This window comes from Motacilla alba, chromosome 7, assembly GCF_015832195.1.
Source record: "Motacilla alba alba isolate MOTALB_02 chromosome 7, Motacilla_alba_V1.0_pri, whole genome shotgun sequence".
Lineage (NCBI taxonomy): Eukaryota > Metazoa > Chordata > Aves > Passeriformes > Motacillidae > Motacilla > Motacilla alba.
Genome location: NC_052022.1, coordinates 3111682 through 3136938, shown reverse-complemented (window position 1 = coordinate 3136938; position 25257 = coordinate 3111682).

The window sequence follows — 25257 nt, the reverse complement described above, 5'->3', positions numbered from 1 at the left end:
AAGGAGAAAAAATAACATTTAGAATTCATTATTTAGTTTTAATGAAGAAAAAAGGTAATAAATTTTAAAAACAAGGCTAAGTTTGCCCAGAAATTGTTCCCATAGAGTTCATTAGCATTTCATCCACTGTAGATGTATATTTTGTATTTGTTCATTTTATCTGGTTCTCACTTCTATGACATGAATTTGCTTTTTTAAAAACAAAACAAAACTACTGCTAATAAACCCCAGGAAAAAAAACAACATTCTAAGGACCTGATGAGGACACCTATCTTGGCTCAAGCAAGCAGTTCTGTTCAGAAAAAAAAAAAAAGAAAAAGAATGATTGCCACCGATTTAACTGACGGGAGCCTTTCCCTGGATCATGCTTTAGATCCCTTGCTTATTTGCCAGTGAATACAGTATAATAGGGATTCCAGGGAAGTCAAATGGCAAGCCAGGCAGTGATTTCAATGAGCCCCAAACTAGGCCCTGAATGATCAACACTGATCCTTATTATCTGAGGGTAATAATGTGCCCCTCTAGTTTACCCAAAGTGGCTGCTCTGAATATGCTATAGTTTCACCAGGAGTGAACGAATGCATCTGTCTTCATGAATGGTGATTAAAAAAAAATGCAAATCTCCTTACATCTTTTCTTCCTGACATTAGGTCATTGCTTTATGGCCTTCTTTTCATTTGCACATCCATAGTAATTTCTATTTTGGGCCACTATTGAAAATATGAGATTCACTGGGTCCAAATAGACATTCTTATAATAAGCAGATTGTACCGAGCTACAAAAGCTGCAGTATAATAAAACAAATTGTATGAATGTGAGAAGAATGTGTAAAGAAGTTTCATCATAAAAAAAATGACCAATAACATTAAGATGTTTTGTGCGAGGAAAACACTCCAAGCACTGTTCTTTGTTGCTGTATAAAAAGCCTTTTAGCGATTGCTGTTCCTTGACACAGGGTCTTTATATGGGGAATAATTTATTGCCATACCTGTAACTGAAATAATGACTAAATCATTTTTAAAAAAAAGTCTCATAGCTCCAACAGAGTAAATCTTCTACAACTTGCTGCAGTGCTAATCGTAAGCATGTTATACAGTAAGTTTGCCTGAAGCTAAGTTAAGCAGGCAGATTAGGACTGTAATATAGTATCAGGGCTCATAAATCAAGTGTGCTTGCAGATTTTCTTTCACTTACTGCTCCTTCTTACAGTTCAGACAAGTCATAATTACACATCAGTAGGCATTGTGAACAGAGGAATGAGCTACAACATAACGCACAATAAACCCTGTCATATAAAAGCAAACTGGATAAAATAACAGAAGCAATACTCCATTTTACAACATCACACTAAAGAATTACACCATGCCATTGTGTAATATTCTGATCAATCACGAGCCCATCCACAATTGACAGTCCCAGGAGGCTAAAATTTACTATTCAAAGAAATTTTCCATTTGTAATTATTATTATTATTACAATGATTATTATGATTATAATATATGGTGAATGAGAACTTAAAAAAGCCAGAGGTTCAAAATAAGAAGTGCTGGGTGCAAAATACAATTAAAGATATTTTCCTAAAGCTACGCTGTGCAGGCAAGCTTTTGACAAATAATAATGGGAAAGAGGTAAATGATTTTTCATTCATATTTTGTGAGCATTATGACACTGAGCACAGGTACTGTGTGCTATCTCCTTTACAGCAAAGCTGGGCTGACTGATGTCTCCTCGTTATTCCAGGGCTTAGAATGAGATCAAAGGTGCTCCGGCTTTAGCGTGTGACATTAGCGGAACACTGGAAATGGGATTTGTTGAAATGAGAAAATACAAAATACTGGGTATTTTGATTCCAATAAAACACTTCCCAAAGAACCAGGGTGCAGCAGGTAAATAGCAGCCCCTGCACACAGGCACATGGGGGGTTCCTGCTTTCCCCCCTGGAAAATTATCCAACATTTTCACTTTCTGTGCAAAGAGAGCAAGTAGCTGCCCCTGATTTCACCCACACAACTCCAAGGCTCTTTTGTTGCCAGATAATTTGAATTGTTGCCAGATAACTTGTATGGCAGCCCTGTGGTTTGTCCTTTGCTGCATTCCACTTCCAGGTAATTTTTCCACACTGGATTATTATCAAGTCCCCACATTTGTGCCCTGATAGAAGATGTCATAGATATGTGCATGGGGAGGTACAACAGAGAAGACAATTCTGCTCCCAAAAAGGCAAGCTCTTGGAAGATTGGCCAAGTATTCATCTTGGGATTGTTCAGCTAAGTAAAATTCACCCCTGATAATGTCATATCAACAGAATTTAATTTTTTTTATTTTTCAATTAGGTTGATTTTTACTAAAAGCACGCATTAAGCTTTACTGCTCTTCTTTTCTCTTCATGTTGGGATTTGTGATCCTAAATAATTTAATTTGTTTTAAAAATTTCTGGGAGCATGGCAGCTGTAAAAAGGGAATTCTGTGGTATTTCTCTGTTTTACTGTGGATTATGTCCTACCTGTTCAGGGGAAAAAAAGAAAAGAAAAGAAAAGAAAAGAAAAGAAAAGAAAAGAAAAGAAAAGAAAAGAAAAGAAAAGAAAAGAAAAGAAAAGAAAAGAAAAGAAAAGAAAAGAAAAGAAAAGAAAAGAAAAGAAAAGAAAAGAAAAGAAAAGAAAAGAAAAGAAAAGAAAAGGGAAAAAAAACAACCAAAAAAGCCCATCAAAAACTCCAGGAAATTTAAACCTGAAGATACACAAATTCGGCATCTCATTCAGAGGGAACTTCCCTTTTCCAACTTGTCCTGATATTTGCTGCACCCCTGAACCAGTTTGCCTTTCCTCAAGACTCGACTGAGAAAAGTTTTTATATTTTTGATAAGAGAAAGGGTAAAGATTTCAACTAAATTTGAAGAGTAAAGTGAGGTGATACCAGCTTAACCAAGGAACTCTTTATGCATTTTAATTTTCCTTTACAAAATGCAAAAGGCTGTTTAGTTAATTTACAGAAAACAGGTTTCTGAACACGGCGCCCTTCTGTGTCCTCACCATTCTTCTGAGGCCACCCTTGCTCTGCACATTATCCCGTAAGTGCTTTTATCTGATACCCTCAGTTTTCTTGTCTCCAGAAGTGCAACAATAATAATTTTATTTCCCTGCAAACCATCTCTGCTCCTGCTCTTGGGCCACACATCCTCTCAGAGCTCTTGGGCAGAGGACTCCAGAGGGACAGTGACGACCCTGGTGCCAAGTCCACTTTCTGCAGCAGAAGCATTTGCTTTTTACAGGCATCAACTGCTCTGTCAAAGCTTCCCACGCATCCCCCTCCATCAGATCTGGAGTTTGTGACAGGCACACAGCGAGGGAATGGTCTCCCACTGCGAGAGGGTTGAGGAGCACTGGGGAATTCAGGAGCTGCAGGAGAAGTCAGACATTCAGAAGCAAGTCACCTCAAACTATCAGGCTGTTTTAGCTCTGATAAAACCCTAATTGCTAAGATGTATGATGAACATCCTACTCAGTCAACATTATTGAAGACTCTTCATTATTTCTGTGATTATCTGGGAGACAAGAGGCTGGTTTGAAGATGTTATGTGCACCAAGGCATTCCAGAAAGCAGGGTGGGAGCAGATTTCCTGCTGTGTTTCACCAGTGCAGGGCACTTCAGTCCACTCTGGAGCCCTTGGCCACATCCTCACATCCCTACTCTATTCTCACACACACAATCTTTCCACAGAACTGCTCTTGAGCCCTCAGCTAGTTCTGCTCTCAGTAGAGACAGAGTCCAGCTGCTGGGGGTTTTATTTTCCACTTTTTTAGGGAAACCTATCAATCTGCCCGTTATAACCCTCGTTTTGTGTTGGCATTCATGTTTCCTGTGGACATTTTCTCTCTGCAGTTTTGACAACAATTCCAGCATGGTTTCAGTCAACACAACACTAAGGGCTGGAGATTTTGCCTGAGTGTGGGGGGCTCTGCTTCACGGTTTTTTTTTTTTCAATTTTTGTTTCCAAATCCATACTATTAGGATCCAAAAGGTTGTGGCTAAAAAAAAATAACCCTGACACTGAAGACCTGCATAAAATTCTGCAAAGTTGAATTTAGAGACAAACTCGTCTTACTGCTTGTCTCTGGAGTAGGCAAGAATCTGAGTCAGCATTTCATTCCTGGAGTATTTTAGTGAGAGTTCTGTGCTGATGGAGTTGATACTTTTTGTAAAGTGCATGAAGATCTGAAAAGTCTAAAAAGCAAAAAAAAAAACAAACCCAAGAAATACAGCGTTTAATGCTCCTGCTTCACAGCAGGACAAGAGGAGGGCAATTTTGCAATCTGCAATATGGGTATAAATTCTGTGTGAGGGGCTGATTTGGTCAAGCATCATTGCTCCATCTCTGCAGGTGTTCAAACCTAGGCTGGAGGGGATTGGAGCAATCTGGGATGGTGGAAGGTGTCTCTGTCCATGGCAGGGGTGCAATGAGAAGATCCTCAGGTCCCTTCCAACCCAAACCAGTCTGGGACCCTCTGCTTGTTTGATTATGAGCTCATCTTTCTGTACTTCAGAGTAATTTTTGAGGTCAGATGTCCCAGAGGGATGAAGTACAATGTGTTTTATCCAGGGTGGGGAGGTCACCCAACCAGCTCTTTGTGTGCTTTTGCCAACAGAGAGGGTCTGCTCGAGTTTTACGATAAAGACAAACATATTAGCAAGCCCATGAATCAATATTGTTTAAATAGTGTACCAGAAGGTTCACTGTCAATCACTAGTTTCTGAAAGTTGTTCATCCCAACTGTTAGGTGAATACTGAATAAATTCACAGAAGTTTGGATCTGTTCATGAATAATTCATGGGGGAAAAAAACCAAAAACCTGATCAATTTGCAATTAATAATGATTCAGCTTCTCCCACCCATACTCACCCAACACAACACTCTAACAGGGCTTACCCCTCTACTGAATCCTGAATCCATCCACCTCCCCTGAATCCTGATGGAAACAGGCTCTGCTCCTGTCTCCACAATAAATAATTAATCATCTTCATTCCTAACAAAGCTCTGTGGAAATTTCAAAGCTTTAGCTGAGGTCTGCAAAATAAAAATCTCCCTAACACACCCAAAAAGCCCAAACTAATTGAAATGACTCCATGAGGTACTGATAACTCATTTCTCTTCCCTCAGCTCCTGGAAATTGGAGAGTTTCTTTATGTGTATCACAAAACTCTTCAAATCCCTGTTGTCCTCTCTGTCTCTTTCTACAGCACAAATAATTCCAACCATGGCAGCATTCTGACCAATTCTGACCATGCCATTCAAAATTCAAGGAAATGAAAAAATCTAATTTCATCAGGTGCTTTTGCTCAGGTTCTAAGCTCACACTTTCATGTTTAGCTTTTCTAAAAGTAAATTTTTTAAGCCACTTGTAGTTTTAAATCAGTAATATCATATAGTAATCCCATTGGGAAAGAGAAAATAATTAATTGCATGGATTTGGATATTCTGGTGGCTTAGTCACCCTTGAAGGAAGAGGACTGGTGAAACTAAATCAAACTAAATTTGTGAATTTAAGAATTTAGATAAAAACCCACTAAATTGCAGATACAGTTGCCAATGAGGGTAAGTTTTTAACCAGGGTGAAAGGAGAAATAAGATGTTAAAAAACTTATTCTGTCACTGTGTAAGATAACAGCAGAACCTACCAGTTCTATGAGTCTTTTTCAAATAAATAAGAAACGTCAAACTTAAGTCTGCATTCCAAAAACTCTTTATATTCTAAATTCCTATTTCATAAGCCTAAAATGGTAATTTTCTATTTTTCACATGTTCATCTTCATTGAGTTTCTAGAGAAAGCACATTTTCTTAGGTAAAAATAATAATCAAGAGAAGCCAAATGATCTTTAACTTCAGTGCTTTTAAAGAATGCATAACGAGGTGTATTGTTTAGTGCCAGACACCTCATTAATTTGAGCTCTTTTTATTTAATTTTGGGCTTTTTTCTTCCACCTTACCCTGAGAACAGCACTTATAGACGATATCTTTTCATTCTGTAAAACAACTTAATTGTCCTGTAGCTGGTAGATATCAATCTACCACCCAACTTGTAAAGAACTAACCCAAAATGAGGTAAATTTAATCCATAAATGGCAAAACAGAATGGAGAAATTCTCCACCTGTGCAGGTTTTCATTGCACAAACCAGCCAAACAGCACAGCAACACCACCCATTTCCCTCTCCTTTTTGGATTCCCAGGACCAAGACAAATCCCTTTGCTTCTTCAAAAGATGAATTCAGACCCCACATGTGTGACTGGGCTGGACTGAACACCCAGCTGCTGCTGAGATTAATGGCAGGGATATCTCTATTCCCTCATTCCTCCAGATGAGGTCTCTATGAAATATTGTCACCTGGAAGGATGTAGTGCACTGCTTTGTGCTATGTTCTGTCCTGAGCAGAGATCCATCATACAGCTCTTCCTGCTGCTGCTGAGGGAAATCTGGCATTTTCAGTGTTTCCCAGCAGGTCTCTTCACGTGAGAGTAGTCTCATCAGCCCAACAGTGCTGAGTTTCAGCGCTACGCTGATATCTCAATCGCCCTTTTGCATTGCGGTATCCCAAATATCCCACCCATTATCAGAGCAGAAGGGCACGTACTGCCACAACAGGTGGTTCTTCAGGGTGATGTTTACCCAAGCTGCAGCAGAAATCATTAGCAGACTGAACCCAAGCTTTCAGAAGTGAGGAACAATGCAAAGTTTCGGTAATGAAGTGCACTAACACAGGATCTCCTCATTCATCTGGAGCCAGGAGCCTGTATCGTGTTTTTCTGCGTGCCTATTTTTCATCAAACACCATACAATCTTTACTTGACTATACTGTATATCTTTCCTGCCTAGTGGGAACCCTAATTTGCTTTAAATTGCCAAAGTGCTCATTACGGAATGCTTAGTAGCTAGAGTTTGTACATAATATTTGAAAATCAGCCTTAATTTTTCTGCCTGAGATGAACACTTGGATTTCAGAGTAAACATAATCAGAGATTTACACAAACTCGCTGAACCCTGTTTATTATATTTGCCTGGAATAGCTACAAAAGAGGTCAGAGGTCCAATGTCTTCCTGCAGAGACAGATCATGTTCTAGCTGGTAGTGAGGAGGAAAAAAACAGTAGGTGATGCTTTAATGAATGGCTTATCATGTGGAACACACCATGTGATAATAGCAGTGCTGGTAAGGAAAGAAGGAAGTAAAAAATAAAAAGGCTTTTTGCTAGGTTTACATTGCTTGAAAGTTCCCATTTCCACAGGAGCAGATGAAGAGGGTTTATTAGGAATATACAGTAAAATCTGCAGCAAGTTGAAAGGAGCTTTGAACTTTTTGTTTAAACATTATTTTGGGGATTGAGATGGCATTGCCCTGACTACACAGAAACACATATCGGAATAATTTCTGATTTTGTGTGTCAATTTTGGGTATCATTCTGACTGAAGTGACCTTCCCTAAGAACTCAGCTAAGAAAATAAAGAAATGAGGGTCACAAGCAGATTGTTCCAAACGCTAAAGGAATAGTAAATGCACTAAGTTACAACTTGAATTTTGTTTACAGAAGGTTCTCAATTAAGAGCTGTGAAAATGCTTGTTCCTTGAGACTAAAAATTACGGGGATAGAATGGTCCAGCTCTTCCAAAAAAAGCATTTCTACTGCATGGCATGGGCTGGATCTGCATCTTAAAGCAGCTGATTAGGCAGCCTCATACAGCTCATTATTCTATAGATCTTCCTTCTGAATTACTCTTGTCTTTTGAAAGAAATGGGTTCAACACTGGAACAAAAATGTGCCTATCTCCAGTTGTGGCTTTCCATTTATTATTTTAAGCAACTGTTCTGAGCTTTTTTTTTGAAGCAGGAGTCACAGAATGTTCTTTCTTTTCACCGTTTATCCAGAAAACAGTGCCTTGAAAAATAGCTTGCTAGCACAAAAAATGCCAAGATGTGGTGGCTCTGATTACTAATAATTTTGATGAAACTGGCCCAGAGATCTCACTGTAAAGAAAACATAAAATTATAGAATCATTGAGACCACCAGGATCATCAAGTCCAACTTTCAACAGAAGAAAGCCACAGCAGCTAGTAGGATGTTCAAAAAATAATTAGGAACCATGGACTTCTAGAGGAACCAGAGGAAATAAGGTGCCTGAGTGAATATAGGCTTCTATTCATCAGAGGAAAAAAAAAAAAAAAAAAAAAGGAGCAAATTTGGTATTCATTTTCATTTTGAGAGATCAATCATTGGGAAAATAGAACATTCAAATCCAAATTTTCATGGCCACCTGTACCCAGTTCAAGCTGAAGTGTCCCTCCTTATGCTCTTGCCTTGCAGCATCTTGAGTAATAAAAACTAAATGCCTGGGTTAATAGAGTAATTAATTCTGATTCACGTAGGACAACCCTCCTGCAGTGCAAACCTCTGGCTGAAATCTGAACAGTGTGGGAGGGTATTCTCCACAGTGAGCAGGGGAAGGCAAGGATGGGCAGCAGATCTCTGAACTGCCCTGCACATCCCTTCTCTCCCAAACAGGGATCATATCCTTGGCCACATCTTGCTGGGCTCATGTTAACAGGCATCAAATCCTCTCCCTGGGGGCGTAGAGGCTGAGGAGGAAGTGTCCTCTTTCCCTACTTTTTTGTGAAATGCTGGGAAGAGGCATCATCCTCCCCTACATGATTCTATGCTGTTCATCACTTCCCAGCCCCTGCAGAGGCCAGAGAGCCTGCAGGAGGGACTATCCTGATTTAGCCCCTGGCTGCTCCTAAAAAGGTGCATTTTTGGTCCTGACACAACCCGGAGAAAGCAAATTAAACCCTCAGGGAACACTGAGGAGCAGACACAACCTGATCCAGAGGCTTGGGTTTAGTACAGCCTTGCAAAGGCAGAACAGAAAGGTAAACTCACATCACCACTTAAGCTGGGGTTTAATCTGAAATGTTCTTTGTGGCTTTGATTTGTCAGACATTCATCTCTTGCTCAGCAATAAGCTCTACATGAATGTCTGGTGCTCTATGCTGCTTTAGAAAGTTACCTACGGGTAAAATATGGAAGCAGTGGCTGCTGATGCCTCTGGAAGCTGATCCCTGCTGGCTGCTGCTGAGGCTGGGCAGGGTGCTATCACAGGGCAGGCAACCTCAGCTCCCTTTGGAGAAGGGCCTATCCCACCCTGAAACACAGCAAGCCCTGGGGTCATTGCCCTAAAAGCAAAGATTTAATGATCTACATTAAATCTGCGAGGTATAACTCCAGCAAAAGGTAAGGAGAGGTAAGGAGAGGTAAGCAAAAGGTAAGGAGAGGAATGAATCTGGCCTTTGCTTGGCAGAATTCAGGAATACCTGTTATGCTGCCATCAAACTCTTCTTACAGGTGTTTCTGCTATAAATTAACCTCATTAATGGGTGTAATTAAGATAAATAATTAAAATTGTAGTCTCTTCTTGGTATTAATAAGCCAACAGAGATTTGCATTTGGTTATCACTGGTCAGTTAAGAGCTCTTACAATGCTGTGTTCAGGAGTGCACAGGGTGTGTGGGTGTGCAAACCACCCCTCCCAGGTCAGTATTTGCCTGTGACACTTGCTAGACCTGCACACAGGAGCCACAGAGCAGCCACATTCCTCCTCCACTGGTCTCAGAGAGACCATTTTGAGTTTCACTCTGAGGTCACTTTATGTTTTTACTTTGTAATGGATGGATTTTTGAAACCCAGCTCTAACTTTTCCTCAAGGAACAAGGCATGCCTCCAGTCATGCAGGGCTTGCACAGCTGAGTGCAAAGCACATGCAGGCAAACAAAGAAGTTCACAGACTCAGGGGCTTGTGGCCACTGTACCTGCTGCTGGCCCACTCACTGGATTTGGCACTGTGAGGATTGACAGAAACACACTGAGCTTCGAAAATATCTCCTCTGAAAGTTAAAAAAACCACCAAGAAATAACCCCAGCATGCACAAGTTAGAGGATCACAGGATCCTGGAATGCTTTGGGTTGGAAAGGACCTTAAAGTTCATCACATTCAAGCCCCTGCTACGGGCAGAGACAGCTTCCACTAGACCAGGTTGCTCCAATCCCTATCTAACCTGAATCCTCAGCTTGTAACTTGCCTTTTGTCAGCTGGAGCAACTCTTTTCAGCTGCCCCTTGGAGAGATTCTGTGTCTGAGAATGTCACACCCAGCCCCAGAAGTACCAAAGGGATATCTACAAAGGCAAAAAAAGAAACAATGCCATTTTCTATCCAACCCCTTGTACTACATATGCATTCACACTGATGCCAATAATAAAAAAAAAAAAATTCCAAACATCTCACAAAGATGCTAAATATTCCCTAATCCCAATGCAAACATTCCCACATTTCTTCTCTGTGGCACCCAAAATGGTCTTGGAATCACAGGGACTCATTTAGGGTGGAAAACACTTCTAAAATCATCGACTCCAGCCATTTCCCCAGCACTGCCAAGTCCTTGCCTGTGTCTACCCATCACCCTGCTGAAGTATTTTCTGGGGATTCCTTTCTGAGCACAGCACTTTTCTCTTTGGCCCATCAACACCCAATTTGTATCTCCTTGTCTTCTATTTCAGGGTGAGAGTTTTGGGACAGAGACCATCTTTTTATGAGCGTGCCCAGGGCAGGGAGGTCCAGGTTTGCAAATAGGCTTCTGACAGCTTGTTCATATAAAAAATAACTGCAACCACAACAATATATCACACAACTGCTCTGACATGGACTTTCGCCACATCTCAGCCAAGTATTTCTTGGAAATTTGAAGCAGTATAGAAGAGTTAAAGTGCTGAAAAGCAAAAAAAAACTTAGTGTTGGTAGCACCACCTTCAACCCGCACAACTTTTCAATGAGTTTCTTATGATATCAGACAAGGTTTGTTTTTTTTTTTTCAGCAGATGATCAAGGCCCTGCCTGCAACAAATACATAAAATTCCTCCTGTTATTTGCAATGGAAGCTTCTAATTTGCTTATTACTTTGCTTATCTATTCATTGAGATAATTATCTGACACCTGCCAACAGCAGATTGTTCTGACAGATTTTTATTGGCTGAGATCAATTTGTTACTTACCATCTGTCCAGCTAAAGGTGGTTTACAGGTCAACAAGCTGGTGAGCTTTGGAAAATCTTAAAATGATCTTGAGCAGTATCCTTCCTGAACTAATTTCATTTTAATCTCCCGTAAAGCACATGAAAGGATGGGCTTGAAAATTAGCTTTCAGGCAGAGAAGAGAAAATAATTTGCCTTTCTTTGCTGCGATCTTGCATGATCTATTTCCTCTGAGGTTTTCTACAATCCCAGGTGAACCCATGAGCTGATAAGTTGTTGTATGGCACTAAAGATGTCTGGACAAGGCAAAGAAAAAAGCCTGATACGTCCCAAACACCATGGATGAAGGGAGAAAGAAATCAATTTCTCCCAACAACAAAAAAATTTGATCCATAGCAGTTCAGGAACTAATTTTTGTGGCATCCTTACTTTTTTGCTGGTGGGTAAAGACACTTCCCTCCCACTGAATTTTGGTAGCTTGAATGTCTCAGAACAATTTCCATGCTGCCTCATGGAACTGGTGGATTGGATTTGGGTTGAAATGAACCTTAAAGACCATTCAGTTCCAACCCCATTCCAAGGGCAGGGAAACCTTCCACTGACCATGTTGCTCCAAGCCCCATCCAACTTCATACTCCAACTTCCAGTGTAACACCATCTTGAGAGCTGGGCAGAAGCATTCCCCAGAATCCCCTATCCCCTTTCTTTTCTGCAGAATTTCCAGCACAGCTCTCAAATCCACCTATGGATACAATAAGGATTTCTGCCATGCACAGCTCTGATGGATTTATCTGTGGTATTTGTGCTTTGTTGGCCATGTCTCTGGAAATGCTGGTAGGCCTCTAATGGCTCCTGGGAAATTCCAGGCCCCTGGATTGCTGTTTTATCCTAAGTGCAAACAACTCTGCTTTTGGTATTCTTCTGGATCAAATTTTCTTTGTGCTTCTGTATCTAACCAGGTTTTGACAGAATATGATGAAAAATATTTAAATTGTTCATAACAGAAAAGTATCATTCAGATTTTACTCTAATTTTACTTCTGAGCTGTCAGTGGTAAAATATAAACATCCCATCACTCAGCTAATACTTTTTAGAATTGCAAGAACCATTTTGAGGGCTTTTCAAGCCATTCTGAAAAAGGGGAGGGAGCTGACAGCCCTGAGTGCAGGATGCATCAAATGAAGCCATTCGAACTTAAAAACTTCTCGGGGCTCCAGAAGTGAAAGCGAGCTTTAAACGACAGCACTGGATCACACAGGAGACTTCTTTTCCTCTAAGAAACTCATCCTAGTTGTGCCAGGAGAGCTTCCCAATGCTTATGGATCATTTAAAGATAATGGCGCTGAAAGTCCCCAGGACAGCATTTTGTGTCAGCACATCCTTCTCCAGAACCTTTCCGATTGTCGCGCAAATGCTCGAGCTGGTCCTGTTGTGCTCAGATCACTCCTCAGCGGGTGCTGGGTCTGCTGTGATAATGTGGTGGGACACCCAGCCAAGGCTTCAGAAACACCAAAAAAAACGGGAAACCAAGCCCCTGATGATAATTTTTTTGTTGGAGAGATGGGGACTGCGAAAGCTGTAAGCGGCAGTCAGTTTTCTACGTTGAATATTGCAGCCATTTTAAACTAAACATAAAATTGTCTCCAGAGCCCAGCTCTGTAAGTCAGTCGGAGAAAAATGGCTCTGCATTCCAGTGCACGATTTAATCTGCAGTATATGTATGTTTATAAATGTATATTATGCATGGGATTTTTTTTTCCCCTAAAATTTTCAAATCATATGGGGTGTCAGGCTGAGATATTATGTGTTACAGTTGTAAGCTAGAAATAGACTGAAAACATGTTTTAATGAGAAGATATGAAACAGAGGACGAACTACTGCCTACCTTGGTGGTTGTAAAAGGTGCAAATATAAAACACCTTTGCAAAACTTGCACTTTAATTATTTCTGAATGAATTTACTGTGAGCTTCTTCAAATAATCATGAACTCATAAGTGAATTTTACTGAGCTGGTCCTCCAAAAGTCAAGAATTTTCTGAAAATCTCCAAAAGCCTGGTGTTACTCATTATCATTTTGAGGAATTGATCCCACTGGAAATCAAATATGGTCTCTCAAAAATGCCCAGTGTATCTGCTGCTCGGCCAAGATCCCGGAAAAAGTCTTGATGACACCTTGTGCAGAGATGGATTGCAACAGGAAATGAAGAGGTCTGAGCCTAATGGTTGGAAATCCCTGCCTGTAATTTGACATCTGAATGTGCAACTGGAGCCAGTGACATCTGTGTGTTCCCAGCATCTGTGGAAACCAGGCTACCTTCATTATTAAGGACCCAGAGTCAAGCCCTGCTATTGATATTTTGGGCTAGGATTTCAACCTCCACAACTGGGCTTTGAGCCTGGTGATTTTTTTGGCCCAAAGAACAAAGTTAAAAACTCTTCCGGAAGTCTCCTCTGCTCGTTTATCACAACCTACTCCACCTCCTGCATACCAGCTTAATTTCATTTCAGTTTCCAGTTTGATGTGCACGGCGGGGATCTCTTTCCCAGGCAAAAGGCAATATGAGGTGAGAAGAAGAGCATGCTGCCAGCACAGGTATAGGCCTGCATAATGGAGCTGTGACACTCTCAAAGAGGCTTTTCCTTTTAACAACTCTCTGAGTTGAGAGAGAAAAGACATAATGCAGATGGCATAATTGAAGTGGGAGAATGAAACATTAAGCATGCACAGAAGGGATTAGAGAGGAAGACTTTTGGGGTTATTTAATTTTGGCTCAGTTGTTATCTAACAGTTTTTTTGTCAGGAAAAAATGTTAAGGCTCCTTGCAGGTCCAAGAAAAAAAAACAAAAAAAACCTAAGGAAGATTATTACCTGCCTAGGAGTATGTAAAACCTTGTAAAACTATCAGACTTGAGAGAATTTATTCTTTATTATGTGATATCTTGTTCTACAAAATATCTCTCCTCGCACAGCTCTCTCAGGTCTCCTTTCTTCCTTTTTATAGACCTGTCAATTCTGGGAATGATCTAATCATGATGAGGATTTAAGGTATGTATATGCATTGTACTGAATGCTAACAATTCATGAGCTCTTGGTTTCAAAGATCTTCTCTGTGAAGCTGAGCAGTTCAAAAAGGAATGCCTAACATAAAAAGCCTTATATTTAACTCCTAATGAAATCATTAAGGAGCGACCAGGCGTGATTGCAAATGTTAATTTATCAGATCTCACACCTGCCACAAGTATGGAGAACAAAGCAGGGGATATTTAAACACCTTTAAGGTCTCATTAATTGAGGTAGAAAATAAAGCATTAAAGAGATTTCAAAGGCTGGCCATGCTCCTCCAAGACAAAGGGATCAATTTTGCACACACCTTGCTGAAGGAAAGTCCTTCTAAAATCAGGGGGAGTTTTGCCAGAGAAAAGACTGCAGGACCTAGTGAAAAATCAGGCATACTCAGAGCTTTTCTGCTGGATGAGGAGCCCTGGTGTGAGTTAACGACACGACCAAAGGCGCGGCAGCTCCTGCTCCACGCCTGTGGTATCGGTTACCTACAGAACTCCAGGAAGAATACATATGAGGATAAGGAATAGTTGCTCTTTATTCCTGTCAGTAGGTTCTGCCTTTGACTCTGCTGATCAATATCAGCCGTGCATTGGTTACTATGGGAATGAGCCCTTCCTGCACTCAATAAACCCCAAGTTCCTTTTTTTTACAAAGGTGAGCAAAATACTTTTAAAAGAAGGTTTTATCTGCTTTGTGCCTTGGGGGACTCTGCAGCCATCACTTTAAAGGTACTTGGGCACTTTGAAATGCAGAATATTATGATCTAGCTTTGGGCAAGTAAAGACTTAAAACCATTTGTTTACCCCAGAAATCAATGTCAAATTCATGTAGAAATCTGTGTGTGTCTATGCTCTGTGTCGCTGTGCTCAGGCGTGTGTGCACCACTGTGCTCATGTCTCCGTGTGCTGTATACACTAGCAGATACACAGGAACATAAACTTTAATTTGGATTACCTTTAAGGCTTGGAAACAAGATGCTGAGATAAAAAATTATCTAGCAATACCTTGGACTCAGTGCCTCGGCTCAGCTAATTAATCCACCCTCGCAATATTCCTGATTATAATGCTAGGATAAGAAATAACCTACTTTCCCCCTTTTATTTATGATAATATATTGTTTGATTACGAAATATTTAGTAATGCATCAATACGTATTTCTGGTGGCACAGAGTGCCAAGAATGTGTGAAATAATTTGTAGGGTATTCCTAAAATGAAATCCATTTAAACAGAAACTATGATGGATGTGATCTTGGAGTGTTGCAATGTCAGCTCAGCGATGTAACCTCTTTAAAGACTTTCCAGGTGAAGCAGAAGACTGGTAGCAAACTGCCACAGAAAATGCTGCCAATTATAGCCAATCTGTCAGATGTCTGTTCTTCAGACCTATTGCTAATTGGCTTGAAGAATGTTAAGAAATAGTGAATTAATCCTTTTGTACCCTTTTTGTTCATTTATGTGTAACGTGATTTTTTTTTCTCATGTGCTAGAAATAAAAACATTGAAAAGTAATGATGAGGATTTTCTCAACCTGAAAGGAGCTAGATGGACAGAAAGTTACAGTAGAAAACTATCTGGGTACCTTTGAGACCACTCATGGCCCTGAGAGATTTACAGAGTACATAAATCAGTGAAGAGTGTCTAGTCAAAACAGAGTCTGGGAAAAAGCTCCCTCATGGGCAAAGGAAACATTTGCAAGATCCCTCATCTCTGTAATGACTTGCCCAACTTCAAGTATCTGCTTTTGGACTATGAAGAGGCTCTGCATTCACTGGGTTTCTTCAGAGTTCCTAAATGATCACAGAGTCACTGCTCCTGACGGCCCAGCTGCAGTGAGCTCCTCTTCCACCAACACCCAAAACCCACCAGCACCTCGAGGCTTGTCACACTATCTCCAACTCTACACACAATCTAAAGGGACAAGTGCCCACTTTTAAATTATTGTTGGGAGTTAAAAAAAAAAAAAAAGCTAAAAATGCATTTGTGGGACTTAGAGTAAAAAACCTACATGGGTTTTGTCAAGTTTCCCATGGATCTTTCCTGGTAGTTACACACCAATGGCCAGGACTCAAACTCACACCAAAGGAGCACAGGGGAAGGAGATTTTCCCTGACAAATGGCAGACAATTTCAGAGCTATGACCATAATATTCATCTACTCCAGAAAATAATTTCAGAAAAGAATCCTTTAATTTAAAATCTGGCAATTAAACCCCATACACACAAACTCCTGAGACGAAATATGTATCCTTGTTTTCCTCTGCAGTTTTGAGGCATAAAACAAGATTGTTACGTGTCACTGGTGCATACCATAAATCCTTATGTGAGTTTTAGATTATGGAACCTTTGAAAGACTTAAAGAAATATCTTTCTTGAGGAGGAAAGGAAGAAAAAAAAGGAAAAAAAAAAGACAGAGATGTTCTAAAGAAAGTCAGAAGTGAAGTTGTAAAAGAGTTTATGCAAAACCAACTTGGAAAGGACGCTGGCTTCTGTTTCAGTTTGCCAAACTAATGGGACCGAAGTGAGTGCTTAATCAAAGTCAATATTGGCCTGCTGACTCTCAGGAAACGATCTAAAAGTGCTTTGGGGGCTCTTTCTATGTTCATTATCTTTTCCTGTGTCACTTGGTGTCTCTAATGATAGACGAAGAAGCACTTAAAATGTCTCGACTCAATTCTCTTCACTACGGAAATCTCAAATTAAATACTTACCCAGACAAGAAAAAAAAATCATATTCAGAATGAGATTGTGACACTAGGATCTTATGAAAAGCAGCCTAGGATAATTCAGCAGCCCCAATGGATCTTGCATTTAGAGGAGTCTGAAGTATCCAAGTGACTCAGCAATACAGTGGTGGGTAATTTACAGCTCGCTCCTCCTTGAGAGCAGAATTGCAAACTCACCAACTAAAGTGCTCCTGCATCAACCTTCACTGAATGCAAATGCCCAGCTCGAGCAGCCCATGTCAGAACCAGATGTTAAAAATAAGGGAGAAGCATCCAAATACTTCTCTTTTGTCTGACTGAAGGAAATTCTATTTAACTAGCTGGAACGATCCAAGTTTGAATTTGCTCAAAGAAGTCAGAAACTTCATTTACAGATGTAGAAGATGAAGAACATAAAAAAGTGCCATGGCTTTCTAAGATTTTTACCACGAATGTATCAGATTAAAAAAATCTTGCCTCTATACAAAACGCAAATATATATCTTAAATTAAGAAAAATATATATTTAAACTAAAAGGTATTCACAAAATAAAGTTGCAAAAAAATATTAGCCAGTAGCCATTTAATGATTTGAATATCCACCATGAAGAACCAAGAAGCACAAATTCTGATTCTCTCTTGACAAAAGAACCAAAGTGTTTTGGTGCTCTCCTACTCCTACTGGATCTGATTTTAAGGGTCTTACTCAGGAAATTCCAAATTTCTTGAGCATGAGAATTTTGCCCCATATCTAATATGCAAAGGAATTAATCTAGAAATACATATTATTTTTGCAGTCTTATATTAACAAAACATCTCATTTTAAAAAGAGGTGGATTAAATTCTTTCTTCAATGAATGCCCAAAAAGAGGATTTATTCCTCTGAGGAAAAATAAAGGTTAGATTTTATCCTAAGAAGACAGGTTTATCCTAATTTAAGGTAGGTTGATATCATGCACAGCTCAACAGGGGGCTTATCAGACTAAAAACTTATAGATTTCAGCCTAAAATAATGTCTCATGTTAATGCAACATAGTTTGTTTTTGAAAGAAAATGTTCCTGTAATTACTTTTAAATTGATTATAATTCTTCCTTCTTAAAGTAAAAACACTAAACCTCAGTTGCACTAGGAAGACATGCAGCATAAAAACCTGCCCACATACGTACTTAATATAGTGGGTATAAAAATACTAATTAAGATAAAACATTATACCAGAGTACCTACAATAAACACAAATTAATAAACCAATGAGAAATGTGAGCACCTTCAGGAAAAACTGTAGCATGCATCATATAATCTCATGCAGACAAGTAAGGAATGCCTAATGTGACTTTTTTCCTTTTTTTAATGGACCAGATAATTTGGGGCATAAAGGGGAAAAGCCTTCATAAAGACCACAGCCTGTAAAAATGAATATATAATTTGTAAGAAATGGTATTCTCCCATTCAGAGAGGGCATCAGCAGCTTTTGGGCTCCAAGCCCTTCCAGAGGAGGCGATGTTTTGTTGGCAGCAGCTCAAGAGAAGAATTCCTACCCATCTCTAGAGAGACAGTAGGAAGGAATATTTTTTAATTCAATTAAGGTAACCTTTCTCCATCCAAAAATATTTAAATAGAGTAACCTGTACTCTTTGCTGGGCATAAAAAACATTTTCACGGGGAATTTCGTGTTGTTTCACAGCACAGTGACCAACCAAGGCTGTGCAAGTCATCACCCATCAGGAACTACTGGAGTAAATGCAAAGTTACATATTCTGGCTTTAACCACCAGGAGACTCTGAAGCAGCTGATGCAGTAAACACATGTCCAAAACTGATTTATATTTACCTTACTGTGTTTATGTGCTCTAAATGAACACTGACTTTACCTATAAAGGCTGAAATTCAGATGATTCCAGTTTTAACGCCTGTTAGGATATGCCTAAAGGGACTTCAAAGTAAATTTATCACTCGTAGAGAAGCTTATAGGAATTCAGAACTTATACTGCTTTCCTCAATAAGATGTCTCATCCTCATAACTTGAGGGTTTTTCCAGCTCCTGCTTTGGTGGTGGAGGTTGTTCTTTCACTCTGAAATGTCTTTTAAAGGGATTATTTGACTGAACGTCCTTCTCTGGTGGGAAGACCACCATGCCACGGGTCAGAACCTAACTCAGAGAAACTGAAAAATAGAGACTGCTCTTCTTATGTGTAGCTAAAATTTAGATTTCTTAAAAATAAATATATAAAGGAACAAAAAAAAAAAAAAACAACAAGCAGAAGGATAAAGGATATTTTCTAAGATTATTTTCGCTGTTTGTTCTCAAGACTTTCAGTCACTTATCTTTTCCAGTAGGATAAAGGTTCAAACAGGAATTATAACAATTTTATCCTCAAACTGTTTGTGAGACTTATTCTGAGAGTGGACATAGGCTAAAAAAAAAAAAAAAATAGAAAATGCAAACAGCTACTAAAGAGATTCTTGCAGGGAGTTCTCAGCCTTGTTCATCAGGAAAGGCCACGAGAGCTAAGAAAGCAATCAAACTTGTTCAGAACCCATCTTGGCCAACAGAGAAGAGAGAAATCCAGAAAAAGAGGCAGCAAATTCAGGAAGACATTAAAAAATGTCTGTCAGAAGCTATTTTTGGGATGTTCTTTATGCTTCTCAAAGGAATTCACTTACACACAGCCCAGTTGCAGCTGCGTAAATGCCCAGTGGCTGGAGGTTCACTTGGTCGATTCGAAAACATGATATTATGAGACAAAATAATCACTGCTGGCAGCACGGCAGCTGAGGACAGGCACATTGTGCCTCGTAAGGCCCCACTGTGCCTTCCCCAGATGCCGTGTCCATGGTGATGTGACCCCAGCCACGGCGATCCCGCGGCGTGGAGTGACCCGTGAGGACGGAGAGCAGCTCTCCCTCGGCTCAGGCTGGCAACCAGGACCCTCCAAACCTCTCCGTGCCCACTCACTTCCAACATGATTCATGTTGATGTTGTTTCCAAGGTTTCCATGGCGAATATGTGTCTACATATTTCAGGTTTTTTTTTTTTTAATAATGACTTGGATCTTCCATCTAAGAGCCCTCCTTGGTCTGCACGTTTCCATTTAAATTCAACCTTTAGTTGAATTCAACTGTTAGTCGTACGGGGTTTTTTTTAAGGAAAATAAAGAGAGAAAAGATTGACATGAAAGAGAGTCTTGGTGGGGTTATTTTTACAGTGACTCAGTAGAGCACTGGATGAAATGTCTCATCGTCGTTCCAGCAGCTTTCTGATGGACATTGGGTATGTTTGGAGTTTGTAGGTGCTAACGTTTGTTTGCAAAAGGAATTGAAACAAAACAAAACTAGTTTTCCCCAATATGCCATCCAAAAACCACTAATGAGTGTCACTGAGGCCTTCAGACATTCCTTCCACACATGGCTGCTTCAGACGATAAAGACTCTCCAGAACGAGAAGGGATTCAAAAAGGCAGATTCACTGGGAAGGCTTCTGTAATGCTGTTTATTTAGGATATATGAGGACGTGTTCCAAGAGTTCCTTGGTTATCACACACACAAATTACACTGAAAACTGGCTTTGCCTCCATGGCCCTGCTGCTGCTTCCAGAAAATTTCAAGGACTGGAGTTGTTTTGCTCCATGACACACCAAACTATTAGACATGGACCAAAATTAGAACTGAGCTCCTGGTGGTGTCTAGAGCATGTGTTGCACAACTGGTACTCAGTGGAATTGCCCTCGCTCCCCACCACTAGAAATGGAAAGCTTCCCACTGAACCAGAGGGGTTTAGGGCAGAGCCTTGAAAGTGGGAAGCGACTGTGGTTAATAAAACCCGAGGTCACTGTCTGTTCCACAGCACCACAGAGCTCCAGCTGACAGAGGAAGCTGCCGTGGGGCATCCCACAGGCTGCCACCCCACACACCCTTCTGCAGCACGTGCCATGGGCTGGAGGCAGCTCTGTTTCCATGATGTTGAAACAAACCGGGATGTGGGGAGCACAACACACTCCGATGTTTTGTTGCTTTCCTGGGCTCAAGCAGCTGCAGTTGAACACATCATTCTTTCCCTTGTCTGAGAAACATTTACTGCTTGTTACAAAAGGTTTGGGGATGGCCTACTGTGTAATAGCTTAGATGACTGAAAACAAATTTAAATATAAGAAATGTGCTGGCTTATTTTTTGCGTGTTGTAAATACTCTTAGAAACGGCATGGGGCCTTATTAAGTTTGAATCTCAGGTCTTTCAACTTCCTTGAGAAAAGAGAACAAATGGTAAAAGCATGAGGAAGTAAGTAACCTCTGTGATTTCCCACTTCAGTTCAAGCCCAGAGATTTTTGTCAGTGGTTATTACAGTCATATTTCTTTAACACCTTTAAAAAAGAAACTGCAAGAAAAAGGTTTCAAAGAGAGAGGTTGCACCAGCTACAGAAAGTTCTGATTTCTCCAAACATGTGGAAACCCACTGGGCAAGGAAGATCCAAGCTTCCTGCAGATCCTATTGCCAGTTCTCCACAATGGAGAACTTTTGATTATTTTCCAAACTCGTATTGAAATCAACTGGGTTAGTCACTTTAAAAAGAGAAAGAGACCCCTCTGTGCTGCTCTGTAACACTTCAGTCTTTTGCTGGGTTTGTGCTATTATGCACTCTTTTTGAAAGATGCTGAATTGTATAAATATCTACCCAAACATTAGTAGAAAAGCTGTAGTGGGACAATAGAGAGGTAGCTATTGCTATTTACTTATTTATGTACTTACCACTGTTCCAGCATGATGGTGTTGTCATTGCAACAAGTGTTTCTGATATTTGAAAGGGGGAATTGATAAATCCCTTAAGAATCTAAAATTCCTTTATGCTTGGGAACTATGCTCAGAGGGTTATTTCCATGGGGTTTTTCTTTAGACAAGGGTTTGATATGATTATTTTTCACACAATCTATTGTTCCAGTTATTTATCAAATGATGCTCCTTTCACTTGATATTTTACTTCAGGTAAACATATTTAAAACACAAAAGTGTGACTGCTATCACCATGAACCATTTGGAGCATACCCACATAGAATTTTGCAATAAATAAAGACCCTCTCTGTTGTTGTCAAAGGTTTGAGCACATCTACAGCTTTAAAACCAACAAAAGCATAGAGAGTAAGGATCCTGCACACCCCAAAAAACTCAGTTCCACAGCCGAATTTCTAAGACACCAAGTTATTTGTCATTTGTTCTGCCAAATGTGTGTAAATCCTTTGGTGGCTCCGTGTACTTGGAGGACTTTGGGTGGACAGGTTTGATGTTGCCCATCCTGAGGTTTCGCTTCAGGTGAGTATTTACAGGATCCTTGAAATAATGCTGGGGACTGCTGCTATAATTTAAATATTGAATAGATAAGTATGTACATCACAGTCCAGTTGCATAAATCTGTTTGGTTTAGCCATGCTTATTTCACACGAAGTGAAAGTTTGTATGTTTCACATAAAGAGGAAGGATTTTTGTTTGTTCCCGAGGAAGAGCAGGGAGCAAAGAAGCTTTGAGGATGGTCAAACACTGAGAAATAGGTCTGGGAACATGTTCAGCCATGAATAACCAACTGATAAGATGATTCACTGCTATGCACAGGTGCCTAACATTTGCTGTGTGGGAACACAGGGTGGTGACTGGGTTGTTCATCATGCCACTGTGTCTTAATATGGAAAACTTTCCTGGCTTTATGTTGAGACCGTTATCCCCTAATTTTTCATGATGTGCTGCCTCATTTTGGAAACTGCTATCCAATAAATGAGTAAGCAAAATCAACTGCCTATGAGCAATAACTCATGCCCTTAAGGAAGACCAGCCAATCCCAAAAAACGCTGATCAGGAAACTAAATATTGTTTTTCTCGGGAATACTCCCAGGTCTCGTACAGATGTAGCTTTTTGGTTTGTAAGGAGAGAAAAGAGAAAAGGGAGACGATGCTCCTCCATAAAATGCCAGATGATGGAGGATGCCCACTGAAAACCACAGCAGCAAATATTGCACAGGATAAGGGTTGAGGCATGGCCACAAGTGCTTAAAATAGAGCAGGAAAGGGGTTCTGGGAGCCTGGGAATGTTGCAAACCCCACCATTACATTAAAGGATTGCAGCTCCCACTGCTCTCTGCATCACCTGGGATTTCAAGTGCTGCAAACACCAGATGTACTCCTTAAAACTGACTTCATCCCAGTGCCAAATGGTCCCATTTCTCCTTGCTCAAGCAAGTTTTGGTGTGCCCCTCACACAGCACAGCCTGCTAGTTCTTCCTCTGAGCGCAGAGCCAGCTCCTCCATGCAGAGCTCGCTCCAGGTTTGTGCCTCCAGCTCTGCCTCTCTGCTCATGTGTCCACTCTCCCAGACTGACAGCCTTGGAGACAGAGCTCATTTCTAGTTCAAAATCAGGTAGGCAACTTAAAAGGAAAAAAAAAAAAAAAATTCATTTGCCACTCATGGACGTAGATGAAAATGTTGGTAGGATAACAATAGTTATTACGGGTGTAGGGGCCAAATTTTGGTCTCACACTGTTTAGGTTTGGGAATAAATCAGCTGAATCCAGCATGACTCAGAGCAGAATTTGGCTCTAAATATTTTAACTGTAGCATGAGCTTGCTGTCTACATGACTGAATCGCCTTGAGAAAATCAGAGCCTCCTCTTTGTCTTTGCCAGTGGGGCCGCAGTGATCCTTGTGTTTATTTAAGGAGCACGGCGTTCATGCCTCACCTCCCGCATCTGTACACGGAGCCGCTCACCTTCCCTTTCACCTCAGCTGCTTTGCATACTGAGGGGGCATTTTAACTCTTTTAACAATTAGTGCCAGCACTCAAACCTCGTGTTTTACTTCTCTGGATTTCCCACTCTCTGGAGGGCTCATTATAAACGTTCTCCAAGAGAACGGGGAGTCCACGCGGACACGAGCGGCGCGAGGCAGCGCAGCTCCATCAGAGGCTCCAGCCGTGGCTGGTGACAGCTTAACAGCAACAAACAGATCTGTGTGTCCTTCACAAAGACCTTTCCCCCAGCTGCTTCAGGTTTATCTCTGGGTCTGCCCTGTCAGGAAACAGGTGCTTTCCTATTAATAGGCACCAGGCAGCCAGGCAAGACGAAGGTGCGGCGCTGTAGGAAAACAGGTGGTCTCCAGTTGAACAGTTTATAAACAATAACTAATCACTCAAGACCTGTAGCAGCTCCTAATGAGGACTATAATTACCAGCCAGGTGGCTGTAGTTAGAGGAATACATTGTTTTTAAACAGGTTACTTGACTCAACAGCAGTTTTACGGGAGGCAGGATTGTCTCCAACATATGTTCCCTCTGCCTCCCGTTTTCCTTTTTTTTTTTTTTCTCCCTCTCTCCCTGTGTGTGTATATAGGGATGCCTGATTCAGTATAAAACCCTGGGTTTGGTCACTTATGATTCCAGAGGCCTGCAATTGCTCTGGCTGTATCCTGAGTGCTTATGTCAGGGGTAAATCTCGACAAAAAGCATAAACTCAGCATAAACAATCTAGCCATTTTTCAGATTGATGGCAAGGAAAATAGGTTTCGTATGTTTATATTTATAGTTTAAAGTGTTATTTTTCATGTTAAAACATTAGAGCAGTGACAGGGCTCTTGCTGTGTCAGGTGCACAACAGAGACAGAAGTTGAAAATTATTGAAGGACTACATCTTCAAAGGTTGTTTCTTATATTAATTTTGATTGGTCAACAACCCCTTCTCCCAGAATATTTATTAACACTAAAAACCAGTTTCTATTACTTTTTAAAAGCCCCATTTTGTCCAGATTTTTGACTGATGTTGGATGCTACTGGGACAACATTCTCAATACCAAGACAAGTTTTACCACTCCGCTAAAAATTCACCCAAAAATTTTTCAAGTTACACCCTCACAGGGAAGAATCTCTTCCTAATATCTAATCCATACCTGCTCTCTGTTTAAAGCCTTTACACCTTGTCCTACCATTCATGAACTCAGGTCTTCCACAGCTCTAAAATTTCCAGTTCTGTCAAAACCTGCAGCCAGTTCAGAGCATGAAATCACCTCTGAAATCATTCTTACCCCCTGTTTATTTTGTAATCAAAAAGGAAATCATACAAAGGAGACTACATTAAGGCTCCAGGCTAATTCACTTATGTCATTACAGCATCAAGGTTGATCTTGAAGCTTGATTTGAAATGACAGGCTGAACTTAAGCACTTTCTTAAGTGATTTGCTGGATCAGAGCATACGTGTTATGATACGGCAAATCATTACAAGATCACATGTTAATTTCCACAGGGCTTTCAGGTCTATGTAATTAACACAGTTTCTATCTGTAGAGCTCGTACCTCACGTGTTGCAGTGTCCCTTACCTTGATCATTTTGAGATTTCTAAAAAAATCCCAGCTACGCTGAAAGTTGTCTTGATTTGGGCACTAAATGTATAGCAGCAT